The 22,853-nt window shown below is 43.4% G+C and overlaps 1 protein-coding gene across 14 annotated transcripts in view; it reads left to right on the forward strand.

Annotated features, from left to right (window-relative positions):
* MYT1L (myelin transcription factor 1 like) overlaps positions 1 to 22,853 on the forward strand; it is a 544,402-nt gene that overhangs the window by 150,698 nt on the left and 370,851 nt on the right. For all 14 annotated transcript variants that reach the window (XM_054548446.1, XM_054548454.1, XM_054548453.1 and 11 more), the window contains exon 3: positions 10,852 to 10,968. The gene's annotated coding sequence lies outside the window, so the exon portion shown is untranslated. The remainder of the gene's footprint in view (positions 1 to 10,851; positions 10,969 to 22,853) is intronic.

Raw genomic sequence — 22,853 nt, forward strand, 5'->3', positions numbered from 1 at the left:
TCCCTCCCTGTTTCTCTCTCTCTCTCCCCTTTTCTCTTTCTTTCTTTTTCTTTCTCTTTCTCTTTCTTTCTCTCTCTCTTTCTCTCTCTCCCCCTTTCTCTCTCTCTCTTTCTTTCTTTCTCTTTTCTTCCCTCCCTCCCTCCTTTCTTCCTTCCTCCCTGTTTTCTTCCTTCCTCTCTCTCCTTCCTTCCTTTTTTCTTCCCTCCTCTCCTTCCTTCCTTCTTTCCTCCCTCCCTCCTTCCCTCTCTCCCTTCCTTCCTCCTTTTAGTTATATCTCCAAACTATTTTTTCAATATATAGTTTGCAAGAAACTACATGGGGGATTCTGAATTGTCATATGCTGATAACTTTTACAGAGAGCTGCAGCTATGAAGAATATGTGCTAAAATATGGATCTCTACCTCATCACACTGAGAACCTCGTCATTACCTTACAGGGCCATCAAGTACGGCATGATTTCAAACATTCATAATATTACTCTTGCAAGCTTTGTGCACTGGAAGGATGTTTCTTTTATACTGCTTCTAGAGTCATGGAAACAAAGCAAGCTTTAGGAAACAGGATGGCTTGGTTCCAGACTCCTTCTTTCCTCCCACCGCCTGGCCCCACCCTTTCTCTCCTCCCCTCCCCTGGGAACTTACTCTCCCTGCACAGAGGTGAGCAGCCTCTCTGTGACCAGGCTTCACCCCAGCAGCTCTCTCGTGGTCTGCTTCCCCCAGGTTCGTTCCTCTCTGTCTCTTCCCCTCCTCTCTGTTCTAAAACAGCAACCTGGCTCTTCACTACTCTAGGGGAGGCCAGGAGGTTCGCTGGGTCCTGCGGGATACCATTCAGGCTCCCCCAGGACTTACCATCTAAACACACCCTTCCCTCCAACTGCTCTATGCTTTTTGTGTTACTGTTTTCTGTCCAGGAGATATCCCTCTGTGACTTACCATCCATAGCCTGATGACATGACCTTCTCAAAGCTCAGCTACTGCTCCTCAGAAAACCTCCCTACCTCTGTGGCAGAGTCAGCTCACCTCTGTGTAACCCTGAGCACTGTGGGCATCTCTGTTGCAGCCTTCCTTACTTAGAGGAGAAGCGATGATCTCCCTCCTTCTCTCCCCTGCAACTCTGTCCTGCCTGGAGGCCCAGGCTGTGGGAGTCTTTATCTACTGTGATGTTTATCCATCTCAGTCCCTGCCACTGTGGGCCACGCTGGGACTGCACTGCTCTTTGGTGGTGTTTGGTAGGAAGCCAGCAATTCCCAAACCACTGCTCCTTCCCCAAAACCCAAAGGGAGAGATCCACAACAAACAGTGGCCAAATGAAAAACAGAGCATGCCTTTCTGGTTAGCTGCAAAGCGCATGCTGTGCTTTGAAAAACCGAGGCAATGCCTGCTTCTAAGCCTCCAGCCCTCCCTAAATCCTCCATCCAAATCCAGGCAATTGCTACTGTCTGGCTTTCTTCCTTGTGAAATACAGACTGAAAATGAGAGAGCAAGAGTGGGGGGGGTGGGGTACATGGGTGTGAGAGAGGGACAGAGAATGAGGATAGATGCTGGCCATACTATTGCAAACATCTTCCTTGTTCCATGAAAAATTAATATCTTTTTAATCAATAGTGACTCAAAATATCAGCTAGCCCAGAATCATTTGCACTTGTAAATTCTTTTAAAAAAGTGTTCAAATAAATGGATGTCTAATGGAAGAGTTTCAGTGGTTGGCATGGGTACTGGTCTAACAATCTGGAGGACAGGCCCTTCCTAAGCCACTGAAATCAGATCCTGCAGAGAGGAGGTCACCTCTCCATGGCCACAGTTCCAAGACACAGTGCAGTCAGAGTGGGGCGTGCCGTCCGTGGCCACAGTTCCAAGACACAGTGCAGTCAGAGTGGGGCGTGCTGTCTGTGGCCACGGTTCCAAGACACAGTGCAGTCAGAGTGGGGCATGCCATTCATTTTTGCTCTGAAAGCTTGTTACATACGGGAGTTGGGAGGTGACTGCCAGGGTGGACACTTGTCAATGTCCAGCCCAGAAACCTGGGTGCCCATCTCAGCTCTGTGACCTCAGGCAAGCTACCTTTCTGAACCTCAGTTTCTCTCTGAAAATAGAGCTAATAATATCTTGGTTGCCTATTCTCAGGGTTGTTTTGAGGATCAAATGAAATAATGAGCATGGAAGTGCTGGAACGTGGAAAGTCCTTTTTCTCTCACTTGGAAGCAGTTAGTTGGAGGATGTATTTATGCAGATGAATCTCACTTCTCGGCATGCACCCTCCTGTGGTTGCTGTGTGAAGGAAAAGGCTGCAGGTTTAGAGAGCAGGGGAGCAGCCCCCAGTCCTTGGTACTGCATCCTGGAAGACAAAGCACTTCCACGTGGTCGACTCTGTCACAGATGAAGGGCCTTAAGTACACTCATGCTCCTACCATTAGGATTTTCTAGTTGAAATGTGTGGCTGTGCTTTAAGTTAAACTCATAGCACATTTAAATCACACTCTGCATTCACAGCCTCTGACAGACAGTAATTTCTATATATTTTAAGAGCAGGGCTTGCTGCTAGAATTCTGATTTTCTTCCCAAGGATTCTCTGAAAATTGAGGAGAGTTCAGCTAGCAATCGGTAACATGATTTCATTCATGAAGTTTCTGTGTGTCAGAGACAACAGAGAGCCAAGTAGACTCTCGTGTTTTCAATCTCACTTCACAGACACATAGGTACATAAAGGTACACACACAGATGCACGCACATGGGTACACACAGGTACAGATACATGTGCACACAGGTACATAGGCACACAGGTACACATACAGGTACACAGGCACACATAGGTCATAGGTACAGATATGTGTGCACACACAGGTACATACTCAGGCACAGACACAGGTACACACGCAGGCACACATAGGTACGGATACATGTTCACACACAGTCACACAGGTACATACACAAGCACACACAGGTACACGTATGGATACATGTGCACACACATGTACGCATACAAGTGCACACACAGGCACACACAGGTACAGATACGGGTGCACACACAGGTACATACACAAGCACACACAGAGGTGCACACACAGGTACGGATACAGGTGCACACACAGGCACACACAGGTACAAATACAGGTACACACAGGTACAAATACAGGTACACAGGTACATGCACAAGCACACGCACAGGCACACATGCAGGCACACAGGTACACACGTGCACACACAGGCATAAACAGGTACAGATACAGGTGCACACACAGCTACACACAGGTACATAAGCACACATACAGGTACACACATAGGCGCACACACAGGTACACGGGCCCACACAGGTACAGATACAGGTGCACACACAGGTTCACACACACCTTCAGGCACAGTTTACACACACCCACATCGAGTTGTCTCTCTGCCACTTGCACTCACTCCTAAGGTAGCACCAGTGATTCAAATGATCACTTGCTCTCTCGTCTTCTTTCCTGTTACTGGTTGTTGGTTTTTTTTTAAGAGCTTATATTTTTCCATTTGATTAATAATTATTTGAGAGTACATATTATGTGCTAAGGACTATGCTAAACAAATGAAGAATTCACCAAGTAATAAACATCTTCTGTACTCTCAAGGAGCCGTGAGTTCCTTGGGGGGCTTGGAAGGAGGGTGAAGTGAACTCTACTTTATTATCATTATTGTTATTTAATTCATTCATTTAATGGATTCTCTCTCCTCTGGCCCCTGGTAATACAAAAATGAACAGGTGCAATCCCCATCTTCAAGCACCCTAGTTTCTTTGATAACAACAGTGGCATTAGCAGAAGTGAGCAAACAGTGGAATCACTGGCTGGCTGTGTGAAACGGTGTGTGAAGGTATGAACGGATCAGTGAGAGGATGACCTCATTCATCATTCAGAGGAACAGCCTCCTCCTGAGGGCCAGAATGACCTAAAAGTCTTTGAGTAGAGAGATGATGGAATTTGATGTGAAGGCTGATAAATCATTGAGGTGTGCATAAAGAGAGGAATGGTGTGAACCAAAGTGAGGAAGTATAGTTTATATTTAAGGGCACAGAGAGGACAAAACAGCTTAAACTAAAGGTCACATAAGGTGGTGGTAAGTCTTAGGAATTGAGAAATAACATGTCACCAAGCTTCGGGAGACCTGGGAGCTGAGCTAGGGTGCGTTCCTTTAGTTCGGCTCTGATTCCTACTGTTCCTCACTCACTCAAGCAATGCTTGTGGAACTTGGGATTCCTCGTCTGTAAAACAGGCATAATTCTACCTCCTTTACACGTTTGTGTGTGAAATAACTTTTAACGTTAAATTGGGATACACATGTAAGGTGCTGTCATGATAACGATAATAATACAAATCATGGTCACTGTGTGGACTTATTCTTGGTCAGAGGCATCCACAACAGAGGCATGTTGTTAGAGATTCCACTCTCAGCGTGAAGGGAAGAGGAACAGGTTTCGGGGGCTGGTAGGAAGGGTGAAGTGAACTCAGCTAAGCTAACTCAGAACTCAGCATCTGAGCCTAGGGGCTTCCCAGGAAAGAAAGGAAGGCAAGGCTATGCCTGAGTCCTCTGATTGGGATTTATTTGGGTATTTGCCTCTTGGGAAGCTTTGGATTCAATGAGATGCAGAACCACTGGGTTCTCCAAAATTCAGAAGGCACCCGCAAGCCTTGAAAGCTATATGGATGGATGAACCACGTCCTGGGCCACGTCCTACAGCTGCTGGCCAGGGATGTGTGTGGGGGCATTGGGTGTTCGTTCCCAGTACCCCAGGTTCCTATGCTCAAGGGCTCCCAGAGCAGGTATTGCCTGTAAGATGTGAATGGCAGAACCCAGTTAGTGCTCTTTGGTTAATGCTATTCCTCACTTTTTCTAAGCCCCATGGAAACGTCTCCCATGTGCCCTGAAGACTAAAGCTTGTTATTAATAAAATTCACTGCAATTAAATCTTAGATTTCCTTAAACTACTTTTCACTTTGTTGAATAAAGGAGTGATGGGGACTGCATACCTGTCACCTTGTCCTGGGTCTTCTGCTCACTTCTCTTTTGACCCTATGCAGGTTCTTTAGGGTTTCTGGACTTCAGTGACCAAATCTAAAAATGAAGAGGCAGGCTGCACTATCCTTACAATTGCTTTCACTGCTGATATTCAACAATGCCAAAAGCCATTCTACCATGTGTGTTTCTTGCTGGGTCTGCCTTGGTGATAAGTCCTCACTATCCATGAGTGGGCTGCAGGCAAACAGCAGACCCTGAGGGGACAGAGAGCCCCAAAGGCCCACCTCACCAACACCTTTCTGCAGAAGGAAGGAGGGCAAGGGTGCCAGACAACCTTCTCTGTTCTGACAGGGCACTGATCCGCCTTTGTTCTAATTGCCTCCATTTTTCCTTGCTCTTCTATATCATTTTGCTTAACATGGAAGAATGTTTTTTAATGAGCTAGAATGATCTAATCAGCCACAAATGTGATGTCCTTGCCACATCGTTTATTGGTTTGTAGACAGCCAGTGCATCCCAGGGCCTGTCTTCAACTATATTGTAAAGCAGCAAATGGCTTGGGGGTCTGGGGAGTGCAAGTTGCTTGCAAGTATTACGTGACTTTGGGAGTGTAAATTTCTAACCTAAATTTATTAGTCATTTTTTACAATAATTGACACATATCTTTTGAAAATACTAATAGATAAATCATTAAATTTTTCAGTTTATTTTGTTACATAAATGTTACATGAATTTTCTTTGGCAATCAAATAAATCATTACAGTCTGTTTATATAAAATAAATATTTTATCTATTTATAAATAAACTGTATTTATTTATATGAAATAAACAATTAAAAGTATTTGCAGTAAAAAGTGAAAGTTTTTCTTAGTTGTCACAACCCCACTCCTGTCTCCAAAGATCATCTCAGCTATCCACTGGGTCTGTGTCCACACTGGCATCTTCCTCTGTATTCACACACATGCACATGTAAATATAAGACATGCCCCTATTATATGGTTATGCTCTGTGTCCCCACCCAAATCTCATCTTGAATTGGAAGCCCCAGGGACTGGGGAGGAACCTCGTGGGAGGTGATTGGATCATGGGGGTGGTTTACCCCATGCTGTTCTCATGATAGTGAGTGAGTTCTCTTAAGATCTGATGGTTTTATAAGGTAGTTTTCCCTGGATTCTCTCAAATTCTCTCTTTCGCCTGCCATCATGTGCCATGTGCCTGCTTCACCTCTGCCATGATTCTAAGTTTCCTGAGGCCTTCCCAGCCATGTGGAACTGTGAGTCATTTAAACCTCTTTCCTTTGTAAATTGTCGAGTTTCAGGCAGTTCTTCCTAGCAGTGTGAGAACAGACGAATACACCCTAGGTTCTAGTTTGTTGCATGTGAACAGGTTACACTATGCATGCTTTCCTGTACCATCCTCTAATCACTTTGCTACACATCTTGCGAATTCTGCCTTGTCAGTGCTTATAGGCCAGTCTTAGATTGCTTATTTACCACAAATAATCTAACCATTCTATCACTGAAGAGTTTTGATTATACACAATATTGCATTGAAACATTTTATGCAGGTATCTATGCATATGTGTGACTAAGTATATATTTAGTAGATACCAGGAACTGGAATTGTCAGGCTAGCATATGCACATTTAAAATTTTCATTCACACTGCCAAATTCACGACACAACAAGGTTGTTCCATTTACATCCACGCAAACCTGTGTGAGAGTCCTGTTGACGACATCGTCCCCGCTACACAGCAGACGGGGAAGGCTCTCATCCCCTTCCTCGGCAGTGGGAGTGCTACCGGCCCTCTCTGAGCCACAGTGGGAAACAAACCTGTTTCCACTTCAGTGTTAGTTTTGTGAAACAATGTGATTGTGGCTTTAGGTACATGTCTAAGAATAGCTAATAAACTAGAGGATAGATTATTCGTATGATGTCTTCATCTATACATACTTCCAGGTTACAAATTGCATTTGCTGGTGTCCTTTTATATGGTTAGTTGACGTGTTGGAATCAGTGATCTCTTACTTAGAAGTTGAGATTAAGGTTATATTCTATGCCAGGCATGGTGATTCATGCCTGTAATCCCAGCACTTTGGGAGGCCAAGGCAGGCGGATCACTTAAGGTCAGGAGTTTGAGACCAGCCTGGCCAACACGGTGAAACCCCATCTCTACTAAAACTACAAAAATTAGCTGGGTGTGGGGGTGAGCACCTGTAATCTCAGCTACTAGGAGGATGAAGCAGGAGAATCACTTGAACACAGGAGGTGGAGGTTGCAGAGCCAAGATTGCACCACTGTACTCCAGCCTGGGTGACAAGAGCAAAACTCCACCTCAAAAAAAAAAAGTTATGTTCTAAATATTGATATTGCACAGGTGATCTATGGGAAAAACTGAGATGGGAATGTCCTTGTATGGGAGGTAGACCCAAACCTTTTTAATTGCCAAAAATACATTCCAATATTCCAAATAATTGAAGCCATCCCACAAATATGTAACTGACCTAGACTTAAAGCAAAGGACACATGAGTGTTTAAAAATGAGAAGGGTGATTTTAAAACTGGCTGTGCGTTCTTTTCCTGATTTCCTACTTTTTCTTTTTAAGATGTCCCCATTTATTTAATTATTTGATTATATATTTCATTTTCCTTGTCTATATGGTCATCATTATCTTCTGAAAATGACCATTACTTTCTTTTCTCTGAAAAACTGAAAGTGGACATATCCTAAATCTCACCTCCAACTAGAAGCTGAGTGACTGTCTCATGAGCACATCCTAATGCAAAGGCTGTGAGCAACGCAGTGAGCTGACTGAAATCTGTTTAACTTGGTACAAAGGAAACAAGCTCCTTATTCAGCCAGGAAAGGCTAATAGAGAACCTGCTATGTACTCCATAGTACAGGCAGCTTATTCATCTCAACCCAGCCCCTGAGCAAGGAGATCCTATGGCTGTTAGTCGGTAGAGATGAGCTACAGAAACAGGCGGAAGAGCTGGAGATGGACCTGCCAATCACAATGGGGACAGGCGGCCAGGACTGCCCTCCAGTCCCGATGCTGTAATGTGCTGTCCTCTCCAGCCATTATGGATCCCAAATTTGATTGCTGAAGCACACAGAAAACCTTCTTAAAGCAGTTTTCCTGTTCAGATAGCATCGAGGCAAGGGTCCAGGAAAGTATGTAAAACGAGGCTCGGGCGTCCTTGCCTTGCAGAGGCTCCTCTGAAACTCAGTTCACAGAGGATGGTTTCGCCTTCTCTTTACGGTGGTGTCTAAGGTGGGCTTTTGTCAGGCATTTGTCTGGTTCTTGCTGTTCAGTGTTAATACGTCTGAGAAAGAAGCACTATCAACGTGTAGCTCTCATCTTTTAACCAATCTCACACGGAGCTTTTAGGGTGAAAAACAAAGAGCATGACCCATTTACACTAGTGGCTAATCCTGCAGGTGTGATTCAGGTTACCAGACAGGCAGAGGCACTGCCATTTCAGCAACACTTAGCTAAACAAAAGGTCTTCTTGACAAGAAATCTTAGAAAAGCAATGATGGCAGGAATGAATATGCACGCCTCAGATGCTGATACCTCCAGGAAAAGTCACCAGGAGCTGGCTTCTTTCCATCTGTGTCCCACAGTGGTGGTGAACACCGCCCTGGCAAGAGAGGGTGGAGGAAGACGGGCTTGGTTCTTCCTTCCTTCAGCAGTGCCCCATGGTAGAGGCCCTTCTCAGAGAGGACATTTGCATGGTAATTCCCGAAACCACTGAGCCAAGACTCAAAGCTACGAATTCACACTCAACATACAACACACATAGAAAGGAGGTCTGAGTGAGCCTCACAAGGAGAGCACCACACTTCTCTACTCATGGCTCACTTGCTGCCTGGGGATTCATATCAAGTGCCACAGCAGTGGGATTCTTGCTTAAAGCATTTGGTGCTAAAAAACATATTTAAACTTTTAGCCTAGCCCTGCTATTGTCAGATACAGAACCTGAACTTCAGAGAGATTTATTCACTCAACAAATGTTCACACCAAGATTGGCTGAGATGGGTCTTGCTAACCCAGCAGTAATGATAGTCCATACAATCAATAACATTTGATGAAAAGAATAGTTATATTTTAAAATCATAATATTATGTCAGTATTAATAATGTCAAGTTTATATGCTAGTTGCCTTAGTATAATCTGATTGAGGAAGTAGGGACCCAGTTCAAAAGGTCAAAATAAAAGAGGCCACGTCACAGTGAGTATCCACTAAGCGCACATTCATCCTCATCAAACTGTGTTGTCCGGGAGGGAATCACCACATGCGCTCTCATGTCTGTCTCTGTCTCACAATGACGTGGGTCTGAATTCTGAGCATTAATGGTCCGAGTGCAAACCTGAGGTGAAAGAAGCTGTTTGTCTGGGGTGAATGCTCCTGAATCTTTGTAGATGACTTCAAGGTGGTATGTCTGGTGCAAAAATGTTTCAGGGGCATTTGCCTGAGGAAGAAACTGCAGGAATTCTTTGCATTTATACTATGTGGGTGTTGAGAAAAAGCCATAAAACATACCATTGTTATCAGAGATTTTCCAGTGTAGGTAGCTGTGCACTGCTATAAATAAAACCCCAAATTATTATTTGTATTAAAAGCTAAGTATATATTTTTAAATGTTACAAAATAACTCCAAACTGATACCTGTAGACTTTGCAACAAAACAAATACACTAACTCTCATTCAAATTTTGAACCTTGATTTTTCAGGGTAATTTTAAAACCTCTCTAGCTCCATGTATCTATTTTGGCATTATTTTGTTCTTTATGTGTTTGTTTTAGTAAATTCTTATTAGGGGAAATAATAATAATTGTTATGGTTGCATTTTATCGGCTGCCTTTGTGTTTCCTAGGAAATCTTGTGTTATCTTATTTCAAGTTCCACTTGCTAAGCACTCTGGCTATCATCTTATTACAGGCGGGAAGTACAGTATCTGTTAGAGGATTTATGGTAATGCTGCTGCATCTAGCTGCTCATAAACAGCATGGGGAGCCCCTCAGGGTCTCTTCGTTCTCCTGACACACTTCACTGAGGCCCATTAACACTTGTCTGTTATTGCCATAGACGCACTTTAATGAGCCTCTTGGAATTAGGAGGTTTGCACCAGAAACAATGGCTTCCCTAACTGAGGCATCACCCTTTTACTTTCTGATTTTCTAGCTCATCATTTTGTTTAACAAAATAAATTCTCTCTTTGATAGTAGACTTTGAAATAATATGGATATTTCTTCTTCAAATTAAAACAGTCAATGGTTTCTAATACTGAGATAACATTGCAGAAAAACATGATAGAAAGTTAACAATGTCTACATTTCCATTAATGAAGGTAATTTCTTTTGTTGTTGTTATAGTAAGATAAAATTGAGCTGACATTTGGAAGTGGCCTCGTCATCAGCAAACTATATTTTCTTATGAATGAAATTCTATTATTTCCAAAAAATAAATACAAAAAATATTTCTCCCTTATTAAATTGTTTTCTAATTACATCAAAGTGTTAAAGAAGCAATCATCTGAGAAATGGGCCAGTAATGGCTCAACCTAAATATTAAGTGCATTTGGTTTTACCTTCAAACCTAGGACATGTATTTAAAACTCCTCAATATCTTAGGTTTCAAAGTAAATTAACTAAATGCTTAAAAAGTACTTCTAGTTAGCCATTATTAGAGTTTATAACAAGGTTTCTCAGTAAAATTATTTACACATCTTCTCAAGGTGCAGTTACTTATCTTGAAATGTAGCTGTTGTGAGTGTCACAGCACAGGGGAACGAACCCTCCTTATGCCCTCCTCCCTTCTCTTACTTAAGGTATTTTGTTTTGTTGCTCTATCCTTTAGAAAATGAACTCAGAGGAGAATTGGTGAATTCCTATCCAGTGGGCATCTTCAAACCCTGGTCGACGGCAGAAGAATATCAGGTCCCGAGATCACCCACCCAGCGTGGCAACAGTGCAGGTACCTCTGCCCAGCACGGGGCTCCTGGCGACAGAGTGCAGGTACCCCTGCCCAGCACGGGGCTCCTGGCCACAGTGCGGGTACCCCTGCCCAGCACGGGGCTCCTGGCAATAGAGTGCAGGTACCCCTGCCTAGCATGGGGCTCCTAGCCACAGCGCAGATACCCCTGCCTAGCACGGGGCACCCAGGATTGCTGCAGGCAGCCCCTCCTCTGGTGCTTGTCCCATTTGCTGCTTTGAGTAAATACTTTCATCTTAGCTGCCTGGTGCTTCATGGCTTCTGGGAGGCAGTTAAAAGTTGCGTTGCGCATCCTCTCCAAAGAGACAATTCATGCCAAAAAGAGCCCTTTGCAGTTAAATTAGATGAGGCATAGCTGTTGTCACTGCTGAAGTTATATAGGGCAGGAATGATGTGAGCCTCCTTGTGGGTGCTGAGAGGATGCCTCGAGGTGGCCAGTGGGGAGGGAATGGTGCCCATCACCCTCACGTGGAAATGGCTCATGTAGAATGACTGCACACAGAATCTACACTTGCAGCAGAAGGAACTGGTTAGTAAAGCATGTGGGGTCTGATTTGGAGGATTGGGGAGGGAAGAGATTGGTGCATACCCAGTGGCTGCTGCCTGGCAGCACATATTTTTAGGACTGGAGGTCGACAAGACTGAAATATGGCCCAAATCTCAGATCCTGCAAAGTCTCTGGTTCTGAACGAGTAAATGGAATGGGAACTCTGGTATTATCGTCTCAATACTCACGTTTAGAAGTACTTTTATATATGTTACTCTGATGAAGAGCAGAAGAAAATTCTGGTAAAAATGGCAATTTCTCAGCATGCTCTATAAGGAAAGCTGTGGCGTGCATTTTAAGGTTCACTGTGCAATCGTGATTTATTTGTCTGCCGACTGCCCCATTTGCCTGTCTGATAATAGAACTACTTACCACTGCACAGAAATTAGAGGCTGGGATTGTCTTCCATATGCTGCAAGCTTGTGGGTGCTGCAAGCTTTGAGAGCTTTATGAACTGCTGTAATAGGTCACAGTTGTTCTAATTATTTTCTCGTCTATACCCTATTCATTTTCCCTGAAGAAACTCACTGCACTCATTGGTTCAGTTTGGGGAAGGCATTATGTTTAATCGTACATTTCCCTGAGGTTAAAACAACAACAACAACAACAAGAAAAAACAAAAGAACCTATTCACATTGAGTGTTCATGCATACTTGGCTTCAGAAGCAGTTAAAGTTTCTGAACTGTAAGTGTTTCATACATCCAAGCTGTCTTGTTTTATCTCATCTCATTGAATTTTAGTAATAAGTTAAGGACGTTTAATGAAATATTTTATAAGGTTGTAATGTTTACATGTGGCTTTATTGAACTGGCATTCTGGCATTGAGTTAGATGTTCACATTTAAATAAGGATGCTCAATGTAGTTGGATATAAAGCATTCAAATACAAATCTCACCCAGAATTAAATGAAACAACGAGGAGAAAGAGTAAGCTGGTTTTGCAAGCAACATCCATGTTTATACTTGGCTTTCAGTAGGGTTCTCAGCTGAGGCATCACCTTTGATTTTGAGAGGTGTCCATTTTCAGAGTGGGAGAGCAAGTTGGACTTGGTTAGGGGAAAAAAGAGATCTCGAGGTTCTAGCAGCCGAAATCCTGTCCCGCTTTGCCCTGGAGACTGCCATCCTCAGTGGAGTGTCCGCCGGGATCCCTCCAGCCAGGCCCTGGGTGAGCAGACCCTTCTGGGTGTCAGACAAGCTTGTCACCCAAGGATCTCCAGGGGCCTCCAGACCCAATTAGATAATAATAAGAGCAAGACGCACAACCAATGCTTGCATTTCACATCGATCTTTCCACTCAGTCCTCATTCTCTTCATTCAGTCCTCATCAGTCCTCACCAATCATTTCTCACTTTCAGGGCTATAGTAACAATGCATAAAGGTCACCATGACAGCCACACGCTGTGAAGGATGCAGACGTAGAGCCTCTGATTTCTGGGATTTGTTATCCATGTTCTTATTTTTTAAAGATTAGTATTTGACTCTCAGGGGATGGTCAATATCTATTTTCTCTATGTATGTCATGGTACTTTAGTAAATGGGTGATAGAATGAAATATATGTAAAACAGTACATAGAAATAAATAGATTTAGCATTATTAATGAGAATACATCTTCACATAATAAACTATAAAATGGCAATTTGTAAATCATCATGTTACATAGACCTGGTGGGCCAACATTTTTTTGTAGAGCCAGATATTATTTTAGACTTTGTGGAGGGAATGGTCTCCGTGCAACTGCTTACCACTGCCACCGCTGTCTGAAATGAGCTACAGGCAACAGCGAGCAAATGGCATGGCCACCTGACAATAAAACTTTATTTACAGCATCAGTAGAGAACAGATTTGGCCTGTGGGCCTGAGTTTGTCAACCCATGGTGAAGACTTAAGTTCCCAGTTCCGAAATAGCCACAGTCAGTTTTGGAAGAGAGATGATCACTGACTCCTCCCTGGGTGAGCAGACCCTTGCATACTCACATGACAGTCTCAAGTTACTGTCCGCAGACGTGCTGCTCCCAGGCAAGCCCTTGCTGATAGGTGAGCATGGTGCCCAGGGTGGAGCTAGCAGAAGCTTCCACAAAGTCTGAAAGAAGGATGAAGAGAGCAAGGTTGTCACCTCTGTGGAAATCAGAGCCGAATTCAAGAGACTCAAAAGATTTCAAGAGGAAAAAACGTTTCTAGTGCGTTTATGCCTATATCACCCTGTCTGACTAGAAATATCATCCTGAAAACTGTGTGGGATGTGAAACCAAACTAAATCCAACTGGAAGGGGTGTTTCCACGCCTGGATACAGAGGGAGTTCTGTCCATAAAACCGCACATACGCCAAAAGAAAACATCTTCCTGGAAGGGTGAGGGATGCCGGTCAGCAGTCCGTGGGGCAAAGCCGGGCGTGGCCACTCGACAGGACCAGACCACACAACTGGGTGGGGTGGGATTCCATTCGGCCTGTTTTCCCACATCCTCTGCAACTACAAAACAAAAACATAAACGTATGAATTAAAAAAAATAGCAAACATGGAGAATAAAATGCCAAACACAAAGGAGAATGATTTCCGGTTGCAGGGGACTGTATGCCACCAGCTTGATAAAAAGGTTAATGCTGATAAAGACCTTAACGATGCCATAGATGTTTTTAAAGCCTCCTCATGTTTGCCTCAGACTTTAAAAAATCTTATTTGGCATGTGAATCTGTATCATATGTGATTTAGCCAAAACACAGAGTATTAGTTGACATTTTCCACTGAGATGACTTGGTAGAATCTGTGTATCTTTAAGGTAGCATTCTACATGGTAATACATTATTACAGAATAAGCCAAAAGAGGTGATTGAGAGAGAAACAGCAGAAACACAACCTGCAGAGTGTGCTCCTACCACACTGCCCAAGGAGCTGAGAGAGGAAAGGTCTGCTGTTCCTGTAAGTAGTTCAGTGTCCAGCAGAAATTTCCTAGAAAGTTATAGGATGTCAGACTGGAGAACAAATCCTAATTCTACCCCATCATCTGCAGAGAAGTTACTTGTCTCCTTGAACCTGAGTTTCAGTTTCTCCATCAGTAAAATGGCCATAATAATTGCTTCTTAATAGAACCGTTACAAGAATTACATGTTATAAGTGTCTAAAACACTAAATTTAGTCCTTGAAACACAGAAGGTGTTTTAGAATTTCCCAGAGCTGTATTGTTTTTGAAATGAGAAGTGGACAGAGGTACCCGGTTCCCCTCCAGATGGCAGCTCCCCAGTGAAGACCACCAACTGCATCACCCAGCTCTAGGGCCTTGGGGCTGAGCATTAGAAAGGTTTGAGGTGGGCCTGGCCTCCATTATTTCTTGGAAGTAAAAACCTTGGAAAAAGAAGAATTGCTCTCAGGTAGCAGAAGCACAAACAACCCAGAACACTGATTCTGGATTTGGAGTAAAACACGCTCAGGGCTGACCACTCTCCATGTCAGCATCTTTTATCCAAAGCACTTCAGGGTCATCTGAAGCATTCAGAGAGCTTGGGGTCCTGAAGGCAGAGCGTGGCTTATTTGTGTACCCAGCTCTCAGCACATCGTTTGCTATGTCTATTGTGTAGGCACCCAGAAAATATCAGTCTCAGCAATGGATGAGTCCATTACCTTCCTATGTAAAGCCTTGTTTTCATTTGCTCACAATTTAGAAACAGCTGATGTGCAAGGACCTGCAGTAAGTGTATGAAGTGTGAAAGTAAGATCCAGAACTTTCCATATGCACCCCAGCACACCTAACAAGTGCTTTTAACTGAAGGTCAAAAGTAGCAGAAAAAATTACTTTTTATGTTCAGCTATGACTTGGCACTTGACTTCCTAGCATGCACATGTAGTATTCTTTTAAATGAAATACCATACACACCTTCATCATGTGACCTTCCATCTTTTTTTACTGCACGCCCCTCCGACCTAGAGCCTCTGGGATGCCCATGCTTCCTCCTCCTGTTGAGCCCACACCGTTCTGCAAAGTTACTCTAGATCTACATGTGCCTCATAGGTCCACACACACTGATCTCACTGATGTGAAGTCACCTGTTTTTTTGAGTTTCTCATTTGTGGTTGTTTGTGGGTGCAAGTGAAGGGATAAAATTTAACACATATCTAAATGAAGTAAATGCCTATTTTTTTAAAAATAAAATGCATTGTTAAGTGAATTATTTGAAATGCCCCATCCATACACAAAAAAATATTTTTGTGCATTTATATAACATATGTTTGAGTCAACTACTACATGCCAGGTGTTATATAGAAATGGAATCAGAGAATTCTGCAGAAAAGCTATTCTTTTTGAGCCATTTAATAAGGGTGAGGGTATAACAACAACCACAACAAGAGAACACCTGGAGAAGGAGCTGCAAAGTCAGGAGGATGAAGCCACCCCAAAGGGGAGAATCTTAGTGTTCCTGGAGAAGGCACGGAGGGCTGGAGAGTTACCTCCCAGGCTGGCTCCAAGGATGCCTTCTGACTTAGACAAGCACAGTTCAGACGTGGTACCAGCATCGGGAAAGGCCAGAGGTTTGGGAGTGGGAAGCGGGAGGGAAGGCAGAGTGGGCGTGGTGAGTTTAGGTTGAGCTCTGTAGATGGTGAGAGACCATGGATGAGTTTAAGCAAAGAGGAGACAGGGTTTGATTTCCCAGTATGAAGTGTGGATTGGAGGAGCTAATGCCAGTGCCTGGAGGACGGGGCTGTTGACAGAGTCCAGGAGAAGTTGTTGAGGGTCTCCAGGAGGACAGGGGTATTTGGTTTGAAGAAGGTGAAGGTGTGTGTAGTGGGCTTACAGGGCAGCAACGCTGTGCAGATCAAGGTGGGATTCAGACATCATCGCGCCCAACAGGGGAGAAGAGTGAAAAGGCTTCACAGTTCGGCTTTGAAAACATAAACAAATTCTACACTCACCCCTCAAAACCTGGGGGTTTCATCTGTAAAACAGTGAGAGTGTTTCCCACGTCACAGGGTTGTTGAGGATTACACACACTAATGCCTGTAAAACCTGCAGTGCAGCGGCTGGCAAGAAGCACCAGCCCTTTAAACCCTGGTTACCCTTATTATTATTCATAAAGAACGCAAGACACACTTGTCTCGCCATAAAAGACGGAGGCGGAAGTGACCTGATTTACATCTGTGTTATGCTTTATGCTATTCAATCAAAGTGCCTTCACTTACTATGCAGCTATGTGGAAAATGAAGACGCACTCTGAACCGATGCAGAAAGATTTTAAGAACATTTTGTTAAAGAAAAAAGCAGGATGCAGAAGAGAAGCAAAACTATGACTTCACATACACATATGTATTTGCATAAAAAATCTAGGATAGACAAAAAAGCTAAAAAAAATTTGTATGTGGAGGTTACTAAAGGAAAAGGCAGGTTGAGGGGGAAATGTTTTCATTGTTCTTGTTCATTCATTTATTAATTTGTTTATTTTTGAATGATGTAAATGTATCTCATATTCAAAAAATAAAATTTGAAAGAAACGTGAAAGAGTACTTTCCCATAACCAATCTAATGTATCCTCACCAGCCCTTTGTTTTAGGTAGAAAGGGATTATTCATGCAATTTTACAAATAAGGAGACTGAAGATCCATAGCTTAAATGACTTGACCAAGGGCACAGCCAGAGAATAACAGCTCTGGATTTCAATTCTGACTCTGAAACCCATGCATTGCCACCCCTTTTCCCCTCATTATAATACACAGTTATGCTTGTGGAGTCTTATTCAATATTTATTGCTAATATAGAGATGTATCAATCTAAATGATTGGGGTCAGAGCTAAGTGACAGGAGTAGATAAACAAAATGGCAGTGATGACGGTGGAGGCTGGGAGGGAGGCCATAGGAGTGTGTTTGAAGAGGGCTTCCTGTTTAATGAGGACTTATCTGAGTGACCTGTAGATAAACAGCCTTGCCGGTTCATGAGTTTATAACGGTGGGAGGGAGGAAGGGAGAGAGGGAAGGAGGGAAGGAGGAAAAGAGGGAGGCAGGCTAGATAATTAAGAAAGGAAATAAGGAGACGAGGAAGAAAATAAACATAAGAAGAGGGAGAAATTCTCCTATCAGATTTTCTAGTTAACAATATATGCCTAATAAACACAATTACCTTTTAATGACTTTAGTTTTCCCCATAGCTCTCATAATATTTCATGCATGCTCTTCTTTCTAAAATTCTCTACTTTAAAACTTGCTTTACAAATTAGAAAAATAAAAGATTTTATTATTACTTATTTACTTCTTCAGTAATAAAGGTCAGAATCTCAAAATTATGTTTAAAAAGTGTTTTTGAATACAACATTCAAGAAACAGCTATGAGGTGACAACGTGAGAAAACAGCAGCAATTGTGGAAGAAATTCTTTAGAATAATAAAGGAAAACTTTATTTTCCTTTTATAGATCCTAGTTATGTTTTATACATTAAAACAGCTATAAAGCACATATGGACAGTTGGGGAAATGTGAATATTCCCAATATTCTGTATATTTTATGATTTAAATAGTATTAACTTCATTTTCTGTTGAAATTACACATTGGTTATGTGAGAGAATGTGTTTTTTTCTTAGAAGATAAATGTTGACATATTTAGGTGTGAGCTTGCCACAATGTCTGTGAGATTCAGGAAAATGTGTGTGTGGCGTGTGGATGTCTGTGGTCACCTGTGTGCACGTGTGTGTGTGTGTATGTGCATGTGTATGTGCGTGTGTGTGTGTGTGTGTGTGTGTGTGTGTGTGTGTGATTGGTTCATGTACCCCACCCGTACTTGGTGTCTAATATGGACAAAGTTACAAAGTAACCTTACTGCATCCATTTCCTTAGAGACGTACTTTAAACTGTCAGAGGTAGATCATAGAACTCGAAATCTCCTTTCCAATTTAAGGAAAGACTAATTGTCTTTGGCTGGGGAGGCCCGGGAGCTCCACTTCTGGTGCCCTTGGAGAGCCGGTGCAGGTCCCCCTTCCAGCAGAGACTCATCCGGGAAAGCAGCTGGCAGGCCTGTTAGGAGGAAAGAGCCCCGCCAAACAGAGTTTCCTAAGCCAAAGTGTTTATTGGTGAAGCTGCAGGTGAACTTTGAGTGCCCTTCTTTCCTTCTGTCACAGTGCATTTATGTGTTCTGTGTCCGATTCATGAAAATAAACTGTTCTAGCAGGACACTATGTTTGGAAACTTGTATACATGGAATGCAGTCCTAAAGGCAAGGGCTAAAGGCAAGCCCTGTCTTTGAGCAACGGTGTGTATGTGCTTCTGAAAACCATGCCTATCATCTATTGACAGCACGTGTCTTTCTTTCACATGCCCTGAAAGCGCGTTGCAGAATATCACAAGTTTATGCAGATAGTATTTCTTCTCATTCATTCCCACACAGAAAATAAAAAGGATAGTTGGTCAACTGACAATCTGGGGTGGCTACTCTATGTGAGGCATTGTGCTAAGTCTTGAAAAGTAACCAAAAAATGAGAGCCAGTGTTGACACCCTCAGTGGCTCAGAAGTCAGGTGTTTAGGAAATTCGGACAGCTCGGACCCACACTGATGAAGCAGCAAAGAGATGTCATGATCCCCACGTTTCATTCATAGTCGTGCAAGCCACCCTCATCCAAACAGGATGCATAAAACGGCGTTAGATAAAAACAAAATGAAACACAAATGGCAGCAGGAAGTGATAAGTTCCAAGGGAATACTTAAAAGGCCTAAAAAAGTAAAACCACAGGAAGGAAGAAATGAAGAAAGGGAAAGAGGAAGAGGGTGCAGAAGACAAATAATATGGACATAACTGTAAGAAAAAAACACAATAAAAAAAACAAACACCTATTCACCTATATGACCTTAAACACTCCGACAGCTTTACTGCATCACCACAATCAAATCATCTGAATTAGCCAAGTTCATTAAAAAGAGCTAAATTACGTACACTATTTCTGTGTAATATCCATAAGGAATTAAATTTATATAAATTATATGTATTCTTTTAAATTATAAAAATATGTGTATTGCTGTAGGGGATGATATTGAGGTCATTTTTCACTACAAGAAACATGCATGAATAAGAACTATGAGGAAAAAATTACTTCTCTCAATGAAAAAGAGAAGCAAGAACTTTGCTGTTTTCTGACAGACATAAAATTTACACCTGGTCCCATTTCGTCTTTGTCATGGACCACTAACAATTTCCTGGGTGTGTTGAGGCAAAGAATCCATTCAGAACTTAGGACAGCACAGGAGGTCGAAGTCCTTTTGTTTGTGTTGTTTTGTTTCTTTCTTTTTTTTTTTTTTCTGAGACAGAGTCTTGCTCTTTCACCCAGGCTGGAGTGCAGTGGCACTATCTCGGTATCTCGGCTCACTGCAAGCTCCACCTCCCAGGTTCACGCCATTCTCCTGCCTCAGCCTCCCGAGTAGTTGGGACTACAGGCGCCTGCCACCGCGCCCGGCTAATTTTTTTTTTTTTGTATTTTTAGTAGAGTCGGGGTTTCACCATGTTAGCCAGGATGGTCTCGATCTCCTGACCTCATGATCCACCCGCCTCGGCCTCCCAAAGTGCTGGCATTACGGGCATGAGCCACTGCGCCCGGCCTGTTTTGTTTCTTACTTAATTGCAACTACTGTCAGGCAACATAAATTCTATTTCAGTGATAAGTCTTCAAAATGCCTTGTCACAGATTTGCAACTGATTATTTGCTCTTACAGAAAATATGAATAAGTATAACCGAGGCAGGTAAGGTAAGAGATGGCATCTTAGCTAGCGGGGTGGTGATGAAGGCCCCCACCTTAGGTCTCGAACAGAAATCAGAGCCCCATGTAGAAAGAAAAGCAAGGTTGGGGATTCTAATGGAGGTGGTCCCAGAACCGTTCTTTAAAAAACGCTCATTTAGGGTCAGGTGGTCCTGCTGGTAGTTTCAGAAGCAGGTGCACTTGGTGGAGTTTATTCTGCGGATAGACCCACTTAGCCAAGATCTTATTTCTACATTCTACCTGGAGCTCTGATCTCCATTGAAGACCTAATGGGGTGGTAATAAAGGCCCCCACCTCTACTTTTATCAGTGCTGGCAGTAAATTTATTTGCCACCTTTCCAACATCACGGAGTTACAGATCAAGGGGTCACAGGGTGGCAAGTCAAGTTACTGCAAGCACTGATAAAAGTAGAAGTGCAAACAGCCACCTGAGAGCAAGAGAACATTTCCGACGCCTGTAAATGTGGCCATGATCTGAATGAGTTGGAATAGACTAGGCTGTTTAAAACATGGCAGAAAGCAGAACCCTGATAAAAGTTTATTCCTTGCTCATGTCACAACTTACTGCCAGCTGGACAGCCCCTTCAGTGTGTGGCCCTGCCCTATGGAATCTGAGTCTTCCAGAAATTAGCGGGGCTATGAAAACCATGCAGGATGCTTTGGACCAGGCCACAGTGTTCCCTTAGTCAGAGTCAGATCCAGACCCCAATCCACTGCCCCGGAAACTGGGAGGTGCAGGCATCCCATGTGCCCAGGAAGAGGGGTGACCTGGATATGAGCAGAGCCTCTGCCCTGCTGCCCTCTGAGGGGTGAGTCAGCAAGGGCTCAGCTGCTGTGGACCACGGGCACCACCTGCATTCCTGCCCGACCTCCTTCTCTGTGGACTGTGGGTACTGTCTGTCTGTATTAACCACCCGATCCCTTTTCTCTGTGGACCCCAGGTACCACCTGCATTCCCACCCGACCCCTTTCTCTGTGGACCCCAGGCACCACCTGCATTCCCACCCGACCCCTTTCTCTGTGGACCCCAGGCACTGTCTGCCATTCTCTGCCTATCCACCCCACTTCCCGTGTTCTAACTTGGTTCTGTTGCTAATATCATCTGGCACCCCATGTAGGTCTGCCTTCAGGGAGGACTCTGGTGAGCTTGCTGGTCCGAGCTGAGTTTGGGGTCCAAATTCATTTGTGTTTCCTGCAGAGATGCACAGACTGACTTCTGGCCAGAAACACTGGTCTGTGAAATTGGACGCTGGCTAAGCGAGTCTATCCTGAGCGTAAATGCCACCAAGTGCGCCTGCTTCTGAAACTACCAGGAGGATCACCTGGCCCTAAACCAATGTTCAAAGAACGGTTCTGGGACCACTTCCATTAGAACCCCCAAACTTTGCTTTTCATTCTCCTTGGAGCTCTGATCTCCATTCGAGACCTAAGGTATCAGAATTTCTAGTATAGGGCCTGGATATAAAAAATTTTAATAAATACCCCACAAATTCATATGCACATTAATGCAGAGTTCCTGCCCAGAGTGACAGCACATTCACTGAGCTGATGCATCCACCTCTGAGTCTGCTGGGAGCTGGCATCCCCAGCACCGTCCTGCTCTATTGCCGCATACCCAGGGAGCTGGGTTCTTTGTCTTTGTTTCTTCATTTAATTTTGTCAACTGAAACCTGGGAAATATAATGACACATTCTTCTCATTTCAAGTTCTTTGTTATTTTTTACTTTTTATCATTTTACAATAGAAGGATTCAACATAGGCACAAGTGGGGCTGAGCCCCAAATATACATCTTCAAGCTCCCAGAGTGGCCTCACTTGTTTCATTGATGCCCGACCATTCTTCCTCATGTAGACACGGGTCACTCTGAAGAAAATCCAAGTGAGCATGTAATTTTAGCTAGAAATAATTTAGCATAAATTCCTAAAAATAATAGTTCTTTTTACAAAAACATAACCACCCATCAAACCTTACAAAAAGGTCTTGTTATCAAATATCCAAGCAGGATTCACACTTCCCATATGGTCTCACAAATGTATTAATACAGTTTGGTTTTTGTTTTGTTTTGTTTGTTTGAGATGGAGTCTCGCTCCATTGCCCAGGCTGGAGTGCAGTGGTGCAATCTCGGCTCACTACAACCCCTGCCTCCCGGGTTCAAGCTATTCTCAGCCTTCCAAGTAGCTGGGACTACAGAACGCACCACCATGCCCGGCTAATTTTTGAATTTTTTTTAGTAGAGATGGGGTTTCACCATGTTGGGCAGGCTGGTCTCGAACTCCTGACCTCAAGTGATCTGCCCGCCTTGGCCTCCCAAAGTGCTGGGGTTACAGGTGTGAGCCACCGTGCCCAGCCCAGTTTGTTTTTGAATTGGAATCTAAATAAGATCCACAGTGGTATCTTACTGACATGTGTTTTGAATCCTCTTCTTTGGTCTACATAGCCTTTCCTTCCTTCTCCTCCCTGCCTTACCTCTTGTGACTTATTTCTTGAATAAGCTGGGCAGAGGGTCCCCCAGTCTGTGTTTTCCTGGGGTCACTTCTTTGGTGCCATTTAACATGTTCCTCTGACCTCTGAGTTTCCTGCAAACTGGTGGTTAATGCAG

Source organism: Pongo abelii, chromosome 12 (genome assembly GCF_028885655.2).
Source record: "Pongo abelii isolate AG06213 chromosome 12, NHGRI_mPonAbe1-v2.0_pri, whole genome shotgun sequence".
NCBI classification, from domain to species: Eukaryota; Metazoa; Chordata; class Mammalia; order Primates; family Hominidae; genus Pongo; species Pongo abelii.